Below are 11,237 nucleotides of genomic sequence, written 5' to 3' on the forward strand. Positions count from 1 at the left end.
GTCTCCCTGCTTTCAGCTCCCCTCTTTCCAGGGTGCCAGTAGCTCTATCCCACAGGCTCTCTCAATTAGCTAATACATCCACCTAGATCTGTGCTGACAACCCAAGGCAGCAGCTGGGGTTAGTATTCAGCTCTGTGCAGGTAACTCACGGCACTTTTCAGCCTGGTGAAGATCTCCTGGTCTGTGGGTTGCAAGGGCTTTGGGAGAAGTGCAGTATCTGAACCAGAGTGTCAGAGGGGGAAGGCTCCTGATCCTCTGATCAGATGTACTTCCCAGGTGTAGCAGCGCCCCGCCCTGCCTCAGTTTGCCCTCTTTGGGTTATGCCCACTGTTCAACCAGTGCCATTGAAATGAACCTGGCACCTTGGATGGAGATATGGAGATCACTCGCCTCCTGGGTTGCTCTAGCTGGGAACTGCACACCAGAGCTGTTTCTGTTCAGCAATCTTGGCTTGAATTCTAATTTAATGTACTGTGTTCAGAGAGCACACTCTGACCTTCGTAGGGACTTCTTTTGAGACATAACACCTGGCCAATGATTATAACTTTTTCATGTATCCTTAAAAAAAAATGCATATTTTCTATTTTGAGGTGCAGGTCAAGCCATTAGTTTTGTTCAAAATAATTACACTATTACTGTGTCAACCAACTTCTAATAAAGGTTTATTCAAAATATCCCATTAGGAATATGAATTTGTCAAATTTATCTTAAAATTATGTGGAATAAATATTTAATAAATATATATTTATATTTTATATATCATATAAATATAATATTTTTATATAATTTTTATATAATATTTTTATATAATTATATATTTTATGTGTAATCTATAATTATATATTAAATATAAATATTTAATAAATATATATTATATATTATATAAATACATATATATTTTTTAGACTCAGTCTCAGTCTATTGCTTAGGCTGGAGTGCAGTGGAGCAAGCTTGGCTCACTGCAACCTCTGCCTCCTGGGATCAAGCAACTCTCCTGCCTCAGCTTCCCATATAGCTGAGATTGCAGGTGCACACCGCCATGTCTAGCTAATTTTTGTATTTTTAGTAGAATTGGGGTTTCACCACGTTGGCCAGGCTGGTCTTGAACTCCTGACCTCAAGTGATCCACTGACCTCAGCCTCCCAAAGTGCTGGGATTACAGGTGTGAGCCACCACATGTGGTCAGTTTTACATATGTTAAGACAATATTAGGTACACAGAAATTTATAATTTTTATATCAAAAATTCTTTTTACTATTATGTAGTGGCCTTTATGTCTACTAATGTTTTTTGGCATATTTTCTACTTCATTCTGTTTTACTATGCCAGCACTCATTTGGTTATAACTTTCATGGTATATATTTTAGTTATATTTTGTTTGTTATCTTTCTTTGTGTTTTAATTTCATATTTGGCCCTTGGATATATCATATAGCTGAATTTTGTAATATTTGCCCAACCAAATTATCTTTTAATAGTGACAATCTAAACACGTTTATAGAATATTTGTGTGTACTAACAAAATGAAATTATTTCCACCATTTTTGTTTTTGTTTTCCTTTTTCTCCTTGGCTGTATTCTCTAGGATTGATAGTTTTAGATAATAATAATTAACATCGATTGAGCATTGAGTAGGGCTAATATTTTAATGGCTTTACACATATAATTTCACTTAACATTCACAATAACTCTGTAAAGGGAGAGAATATTAATGTCTCCACTGTACATTTGAGAAATCTGAGGCACTAAGATCCTAAGCAACTTGATCCAAGTTATATGACCAATAAGAGATAGAGCTAGAATTGAACTTGGCAGCAAAATTCTAGAAATTATGCTAACCAACATATTGTACTCTTCTTAAAGTACCTTTTACAATAATTTTAAATGACTTTTGCTTTCATAAAATCTATACTTACACCCATAAGTGTTTCCAAAACTTTAGAATCTGACATCAATAATGGAAAATAAGTAAAAACTTTCTGAAAACCTGCTATTATTTTTCTATGTATTGCCTAAAACTGAATAGAAATTACTTGAGGAAAAAATCAACACAAATGATGTTCTCAGACTTCCTAGCCTAGCCATTGAGAAGGTCTAGCATCTTCTGCTTTCCTGCTTTTTGACCCCTAAGCTGTCATATAAAAAAGCCAATTTACTAATCTTATTAGAGAAAGAAGCCATATGGAGGGTCCATGAAGGATGGGATGCAGCATGGAGCAAAGGTCAGATGAAGAAGCACCAGGTGCCAGTCATGTGAATGAAGAAGCCATCCTGAATATTCCAGAAGGCCCCCGACATCATGGAGCTGAGATAAATCACCGCGCTCTACCTTCTCGAAATGCTTTACAGAGTCAAGAAAAGTATTTGACTGTGTTCTTTTAAGCCACTAAGTTTTGAGGTGGTTTGATACGTAGCAAGAGATCACTAAAATAAGAAAAATAGTTGGAATTAGATGAGAGATTAGAATTTTGATTTAGATCTGATTAAGACCTTTAATATCTGAAGATGAGTATTTTCTTTTAGATCAAAGTAACTAGAAAAGTTACAGACCCAGCCTAAAATGTCATCAAGGGGAGGAGAAAGGATTGTCAGTTTCATGTTCTAAAGGCAGGGATAAGAGAAGAATAACATTTATTTCAGACTGTACACTACTGAATGCCATTCATCAATAATTCAATTACAGAAATATAAGTAACTGTATAATAACCATATAAAGCTGTTTTATACCTGTAGAAGAATCACAGTTTACAGATAAAAAGAAACTTACAAGAATTATAAGGATTTATAAATGTTTATTTTCTTAATCTTTTTAAAACGTAGTTTAGGCTTTCTGCAATGTATAATAATACATATAGCATCAATTATTAACCTATTACTAGGAACAAGGATGTTTATAAATTTTTTATGTGTTTCTCAACATTTATTTCCTCAAAGGCTTTTTCATTTTCTTGAGTGTTCATTTACTTGATCCAAACATTAAGTGTTTTAAGAAGTGTAAAAGAAAATCTTGTGGAAGAAATCTGAGACTCGATAGAAGAAACGCAAGCAATATATTAGAGAAAAAGTATAAATTTTAACATTAGGTAAAACTTTACCAGATGAAAACAGAGTATTGAAGAAGACAAGAATGATTAGATAGAAAATGATAAAACATGGCAGACTAATCCAATAAAAATACTAGACACAGAATGCCTATCATTAAGAAGTCAAAAAATAACAGATGCTGCTGAGGCTGTGGAGAAAAGGGAATACTTATACACTGCTGGTGGGAATGTAAATTAGTTCAGACCCTGTGGAAAACAGGAGATTTCTCAAAGAACCAAAAATAGAAATACAATTCAACCCAGTAACCCCGTTACTGAGTATATATCCAAAGGAAAATAAATCATTCTGCCAAAAAGACACCTGCACTCTCATGCTTATTGCAGCACTATTCACAATAACAAAGATGTAGGATCAGCCTAGGTACCTGTCAATGGTGGATTGGATTGAGACAATGTATATAAACCAATTGGAATACTATGCAGCCATAAAGAAGAAAATCATGTCCTTCGTAGCAATATAGATGCAGTTGGAGGCCATTTTCTTAAGCAAATTAACACAGGAACAGAAAACCAAACACTGCATCTTTTCATTTATAAGTGAGAGATGAACATTAGGTATACATTGACATACAGATGGGAACAATAGACACTGGGGACACCAAAGGGGGAGGTAGGGAGGGAGAACGGAATGGAAAAGTATTATTAGTTGTATGTTCACTATTTGGATGACAGTTTCCATTGAAGCCCTAACCTCAGCATCACACAATATATCAATGTAATAAACCTAAACATATACCCCACAAATTTAAAATAAATATAAATAAATAAATAAGTATGCCCAAATTTGAAATAGATCATATTCAAAATTCTGAGAAAAAAAGAAATGTTAGACACAAAAATAATACACTGCATAAATATTCTTTATTAATCTGTGTTTTAACTGAATTCCCCCAATTATGCAGAAAATTATTTCATTAAAAGACTGAATTTTGGGAGGCCTGGAAAACCAGAATAAGGTTAATGTTCCAGGGAGAATTTCCAAAGCAACACAACAAATTTGGCAAATTTTTTCGATGATTAAATCCCCACTACTGCTGCTAATCCAACAAGTACCAAAGAAAGTCACTCTTGGAACTAATGAATAATTGCTGCTGTTTCTGTTTTGGCCACCAAAGAGAGCCAAACACTAGTATTGCCAGAAAAATAACACAAATGTCAAGTAAAACCTCCTTTTCTCTCACTTTCACATCAGATCTCACTCTCATACATAAAACTAGTGAAGCCTGTGTCACATGCCTATGGGTAGCTGCAAGGATGCCCAGAATCTATATCTTGCCTCGTCCATAAGAGGGTAAGACATAGCATGGAATTGTCTCCAATATGTGCAAAGATAATGGCCCCCTTGAATAAGACAAATGAGCACTACAGCTACCTAAAAGCCATGATATGGAAAATGTGATGAACTATGGACAGTGCAATAAATTTAGATGCTACTCGAGAACAGGGTCTTTATCTTCCTTGTTCACCTAGAATAGAATCTGGCAAATGCATAGCAGAGATTAAATGAATGGCTTAATTATGGAATACTGGTCACATTTTGCATATCTGTCATTCCAATGTATATTAATATGCTTTGTAAATTGAGAAAAGAGTTTTCTATCTATTTTTTCTTTTGGATGACTATAATGGAGTGGGATGAGGAAAGCAGTCAAAGCTTCCAGACACTATTGATTAAGTGCATGAAGTGAAAATGAACGTGGAATAATTAATATAGTCTAATTAAATGATTAAATTTCAAGGACGAAGAAATAATACTTTAGTCACCCAAGGAGAGAAAATAAACCACTACAAAGAAAAAACAATATCAAGCTGACCTCGGACATCTACATGGTATTCAAGACTAGAAGGCAATGCAGCTAGTGTCTGAAGGAAAGAAGGATATTTTAATGTCTACAAGGTATAGAGAAAATGTAAACCAAGGTCATATGCTGCTAAGTTGTTCTTAAAACATAAAGTTAACAGATATCTTCACATGTATAAGACTTCAGTAACACAATATCTGTGAATTTTTCTGGACAGAAAAAAAACCTACTTGACATTGAATCCTAACCAATAGACCAATCAAAATAAAAATATTCTTAGAAAAACTGTCGAAAAACAACTAATGACAAGACTTATGGTTCCAGAACAGAATCAAAAAGTCATTAGCTTAAAACATTAAAGCAGTAACTCACCTAAAAAAAAAAGTCTGGCCGGAGAAAAAAGAGAGAGGTGGCAAATGTAATAGTACAAATATTCTCATTTTTCTTAATAGCTAAATAATATAGCTGGGTGTGGTGGTGCACACCTGTAGTCCCAGCTACTCGGGAGGTTGAGGCAGGAGAAATGCTTGAACCCAGGAGGTGAAGTTTGCAGATCATGCCACTGCACTCCAGCCTGTCGCCTGGCAACTGAGCGAGACTGTTTTAGAAAAAAAAAAAAAAAAAAAAAAAAAACAAGAATAGGGTCCTAAGAGGTAGCTATTGCATACCTACTTGAGAAACTAAGGAACAAAGGCCAATATTCTACCTTTGCCTTCTATTTTGAGCAGTTATTTATCAAAAATGTAGATCAAGGACTGCCTACTTCAGAAGCATATATTTTCCTGGACCCTATCCTTAACCAGAATCTCTAAGAAGAGGTATGGAAGCTAGCATATTTAATAAGTCATGCCCTTTAATAAACTCTTACACCAATATCAGAGAATCACTAAGCAAAATGTCCAATCATCGTATTAAATTACGCTTTTCAACAATGGGCTTCTTGACTCTAATTAAAACAGCTGAGTACTTCAGGATGGAATCGTGGTAAGGTAATTCAGTAAATCACATGCTAAAACCTTTTCTCCCTGAATTCAACCCCCCTTCTCAAGTTCATTTACTGCATTCCCCCATCCACCCTCCCCTTACTGTGTAAGTTGACTGATCAGATAGAAATATTACCAGTAATCCACAGCAACCTGACTTCTTTGGAGTGTTTATCACAACTCTAATGCCTTTCATTGTTCAATTACCTGTTTAAAGTCTATTTTCCCTGCTGAATAGTAATCTCTATAAGCAGAGAAACAAGTCTGTCTTACACACAGTCATAGCTCCAAATCCTAGCACAGTGCTAAGACATGGTAGATCTTCAATAAATATTTGTTAAATCAATTAACAAAATAGTGGAAAATGTCAAACACAGTGATTTCAGTTCTAGTGAAATCAATGGTGAAATATTATCTCTCTAACAATAATCAGTCAACAAGCTGTATTGTTTCCTAGGATCACTCCTCATTTCTGAAAATAAAGCCATCAGCATGAAAGAGAAAGTCTGGACATGAATTTGCACAATCGAAAGAGTAAATGGTTTGGAACCTTATGGGAACATTTTAAAATCCCAAGATAATACATTCGTGTAACCTCAGGCTCTCTATGTCACCTCAGGCAAGCTGATTCTTCTGTGATCCCAGTTGTCTGTAAATTGGACGTCATATTAGCTACTTCACAGACTGACTTGTGGGCTAGAAGGATTGACAAACTATGACTCATGGGCCAAATCTGGCCTATAACCTGTTCCTGTACAACCTGGGAACTAAGAATGGTTTTTACACTTTTTTTTTTCCCAAAAGAATTAAACCACTTTATTTAACATGTAATAGTCATAAATCAAGTCCATATATTTAGTTTTCTGATATCCTAATGTATTTCCACAAACCTTTTAAGTCTACAATTTTGTATAGTTTTCCATCAGGAAGGCAAGATATATATAATTTCTTTTTATATTTAACTAATTAAAGGTTTTAAGAGGGTTTAGTCTCTAAATCAGTAACAATTTAGCCATAACACCATACAAACACATTTAAGTATTCAGAAAAGAGATTTTTAAGATGATTGCTTAGTCTTATAAAATGGTGAATTTTAACCAAATTGATACCTCTGTATTCTTATTTATGTTTCCTGTACCCTTACACCATACTGCTTGGCAAATAATGTAAGTTTGATGTAATTTAAGAATTCAAGTAGTTTTAAACAAAGTCTAATTTGTTAAACAATTCATATATTCCCCTTTACTTACCACAGTACCTCAGGATTAATCCACCTTAAAAAAGTAATCGGCCAGGAACAGTGGCTCATGCCTGTAATCCCAGCACTTTGGGAGTCCAAGGCAGGTGGATCACAAGGTCAAAAGATGGAGACCATCCTGGCCAACATGGTGAAACCCCGTGTCTACGAAAAATACAAAAAGTTAACTGGGCGTGGTGGTGCACACCTGTAGTTCCAGCTACTCGGGAGGCTGAGACAGGAGAATCACCTGAACCCAGGAGGCGGAGGTTGCAGTGAGCCAAGATCATGCCACTGCACTCCAGCCTGGCAACAGAGCAAGACTCCATCTCAAAAACAAAAAAAAAAGCAATCATCCCACATAGAAAAAAACTGCAGAGCTTCATCTCTTCCTTAAATATTTTCAAGTACTGTAAGAACACAAATCCATTTTAAAAAACTGACTAAACTTTGACATTTCATCTTGCTTTACTAATTATGGAATAACAGAAAGATGTAAAAAACATGTTCCTTAAGATTTCTCTGCTTAACAGACAAATACAAAGAAATACTGCAATTATGGTCATGGGCTATTTTCCAGCCTCTTTAAGTACAGGACACAACTATAGTTCCTACCAGTAGGGAGAAATGAACAATCAATCTTACATAATAACACAAAAGAAAGATCAGAGGCACAAAAAGACAAGCTGACTTTGGCTTCTAAGAACCTAATGTTAACCCTGAAATGCCAGATTCAGTAACACAACAATAACACAACAACAAAACAGAAGATGACAGCAGCAAGCCGCCACTTCACACAGTATTAAAAATTCTAAAATACGTAATTGCCTTCCTCCCATCTCCCACTCAATCTGTTGTGTCGCCTTTTTGTTTTTCCTGCTTTTTCACTGCAGGCACTTCAAGACTTGCCCACTGCATCGGTTCAGCTTTTCTCATAGTGATCTCAATCTTTGCTGCAGTCGCAGTTACGTAACTTCAGTTTGCATCAATCACACCCCATAATTTCACATTTTGATCAAATTGCTTCTCTTCTTCAAATACATGCTCACATTTAACAATGTGCTATTTGCTTCTGGTCGACTAAGTTTTGGAAGTGAATTTTTAGCATATACTGAAATGGTTACTTCACCTCCAGCCTGATGTCAGTCATGTCTACACGGAACAATTTTTTTCCCAGCATCCTTTTCAGTCCACATGTGTTTCCCTGTTGACAGCCCTCTTGGGCTAAGAATGTATTAAAATCAGAAGTATTTCTTCGACAACAGCGGCAGTATTTCATCCCCTCATAAAAAATAGGTTCTCCAGAATGATATATACAGACTTCTTCTAGACTCTCTAAACACCAATATATCTTTGAACACCCTCCGTTTTTACATGAGGTCCCAATCTTAATTTCATCATTGTCTTCTTCTTTCTTATCTTCATTCCCCAATGGCAGTTTATCAAGTGCTTATTTTAGGGAGGCAGATATTTTTAATTCCAAATTTGTCATTGATTCATCTGGGCTTGGCCTTTTTATTGCTTCTACTGGCTTGAATGATGTATTCCTGAAATTTGGATTTCAATTCAGATAGTTCCTTCTTCTCAGTAGTCTTGACTTCAGGTTTGACTGGCTCAGGTGGCTTCTCACTATTATGTCCACCTTCTGTACAGCCTACAATGCTTAAGAAATCAGAAAAATCAGTTGTTCTTCCCTTACAGTAAGATCAACCCTTTAATGCATCGTGAAAGACTGGAACACCTGGGTGGTATGTGCAAGCGTCATGGGAATTAGTCTCAGGAATGAAGTGCTGACCACAGGCCCGGATGTAGCACAGCAAGGCCATTTTCTTTCCCAGCCATCAAAGGCAAGGTCCAAACACCAGGAACGGCAAGAGGATGCGTTAGCCCCTCCTGTGTGGCTAACACCAGTCTGACGACTGAGGTGCCTGCCGGCTTCCAGACTACACTTTTTTTTTAATAGAGATGAGGTTTCACCATGTTGGCCAGGCTGATCTTGAACTCCTAACCTCAGATGATCTGCCCACCTCGGCCCCCCCAAGGTGCTGGGATTACAGGCTTGAGCCACCATGCCAGGCCAGTTTTTACACTTTTAAAGCACTCAGAAGAAAAAGAAAAAGGAGTAGGGCATAAAGGAAGAGGAGATCAATGAGGGAAAGTTTATGAGGCCTGCAGAGCCTAAAATTCTATCATTTGGTCCTTTACAGAAACAGTTTATTGACCTAATGATGATAAGAGGCTGGAGAGCGGATATAGGTAGTTGGCGTAGCATAGTGAAGGTGCTAACTCAAAGCAAATTGGTTTTGATGGTCTTCATTAACAAGTATAAAGAAAACATATTCACTAGCTCAATAATTACATACCAAGCGCCATAGAAGGTGTTTTCTCCAATAACAAAATCTCCTCCAGAAAAGTAGCTGTAATTGGAGTCACCTACAGGTTAAGTTTACAGTGATGCAATTTTATTCTCCAAGCTCTGGCTGTCTTCTGACCAGGGCAAAGATACAAATTAAGAGGAGATGTGGTAAGAATCATCGTCCCTGCATCTGCCAAGCCCTCAAAGCCTCTGATTTCTCTAATCAAGCAAATGCTGTCATAAAACAATTCAGTGAATATAAGTTAAGTGACCAACTCATCCCAGTTTACCTGGGACCTACTCAGTTTTAGCATCTGAAGAACCCCCTCAGTCAACAAGGGTGGTTGCTCACCCTAATATAACAAGTATAAAGAAACAACTTAGTTGCTTCTAGATGAGCTGGAGAACTTGGGGCCAAAAAATATAAGCGCAGAATTTTATATCCCCCACCTAAAAGGAAAGGACCTGAAGCTGTCTATCACTGCTCAAAATGAAAGTTTTGCCTTATATTGGCATTACAATTGTCTGCTGATAAGTAACTGCTTTGCCACTGTGTGCCATAAGCAAGTGTCCTCCTTACCAATGCATACACAGTTATTACTGCCTAGAAATTAAATCTCATCCAAGAACCAATTCCAGATAATCCAGAACCAATTCAAAATAACCATCCTTAAGATTTTGTTCTCATGGAACCTTTACACACTTCAAGTTCTAGAACCATCAGGGTTCAATTAGAGAATCGGAACCTCCATGAGTGACATAAAATGGAGAATATATTAAGGAATTAGAAGTTACACAATTCTAGGAGGTGGTGGTGCCACAGGACAAATTCAAAAGCAGAAAACAAAACTGTAGTGCTGTAAGAGTAAACATTCATTCCAGGTTAAAGGCAACCATTTAATTTGTCACGTTCTGCCTTTCTCCCAGAGATGGCATAGAAGCTCCCAAAGAAGGGTCATGGCAAGGAGCAGTGGTGAGAAATATGGGGCTGGGGGTAAAGGGGAGATAGCTGATCCTCCCTTCACATCCCGGCCCTACACTCTGCTGCCATCTAGTGAGACTGTGATCACACTCGGTGCTCAGAAAATGGTCCACACAAACATTCACTGAGCTCCTTCCCACACAACTCAGGTCTTACTGTCCACACCTCTTTCCTCTATTAGCCTCCCATCAAGAATGTGAGACGTTCTCAGGTCCACCAAGACTCTCTGTCTCTCTCTCTCCTAAAAGTTGTGCCCTTCTCAAGGACATGGGGAGAACTGGCAGCTCTTCCATGCCACCCCTCAAGACAATCAAAATCCCAACAGACCATCTACGCTTTGACACTGTATTTTATGATCCTTCTTTCAAAGTGGCATGGGGTCCTAATGATACCATGAAACACCTCTTTGTGTGGCTTCAGGAAGGAAGTGATTGCAGGACAGATGTTCATACTTTCTGGGATTTTTTTTTTTTTTTTTGAGGCAAGTGCAATGGCACGATCTCCACTCGCTGCAACCTCCACCTCCCAGATTCAAGCAATTCTCCTGCCTCAGCCTCCCAAGTAACTGGGATTACAGGCATGCACCATCACGCTTGGCTAATTTTTTTTTTTTTTTTTTTTTTTTGCTATTTAGTAGAAACGGGGTTTCACCATGTTAGTCAGGCTGGTCTCGAACTCCCGACCTCAGGTGATCCACGAGCCTCTGCCTCCCAAAGTGCTGGGATTACAGGCAAGCGTCACTGCGCCCGACAGCTCCCTCTTCTTATACACCTG

At 37.4% G+C, this 11,237-nt stretch overlaps 1 pseudogene; it reads right to left on the bottom strand.

Annotated features, from left to right (window-relative positions):
- Positions 1-7,487: 7,487 nt before the first annotated feature.
- LOC116563703 lies at positions 7,488-8,951 on the bottom strand (annotated as a pseudogene).
- Positions 8,952-11,237: the final 2,286 nt, after the last annotated feature.

Source organism: Sapajus apella, unplaced genomic scaffold, assembly GCF_009761245.1.
Source record: "Sapajus apella isolate SASKATOON/1434 unplaced genomic scaffold, GSC_monkey_1.0 scaffold36, whole genome shotgun sequence".
NCBI classification, from domain to species: Eukaryota; Metazoa; Chordata; class Mammalia; order Primates; family Cebidae; genus Sapajus; species Sapajus apella.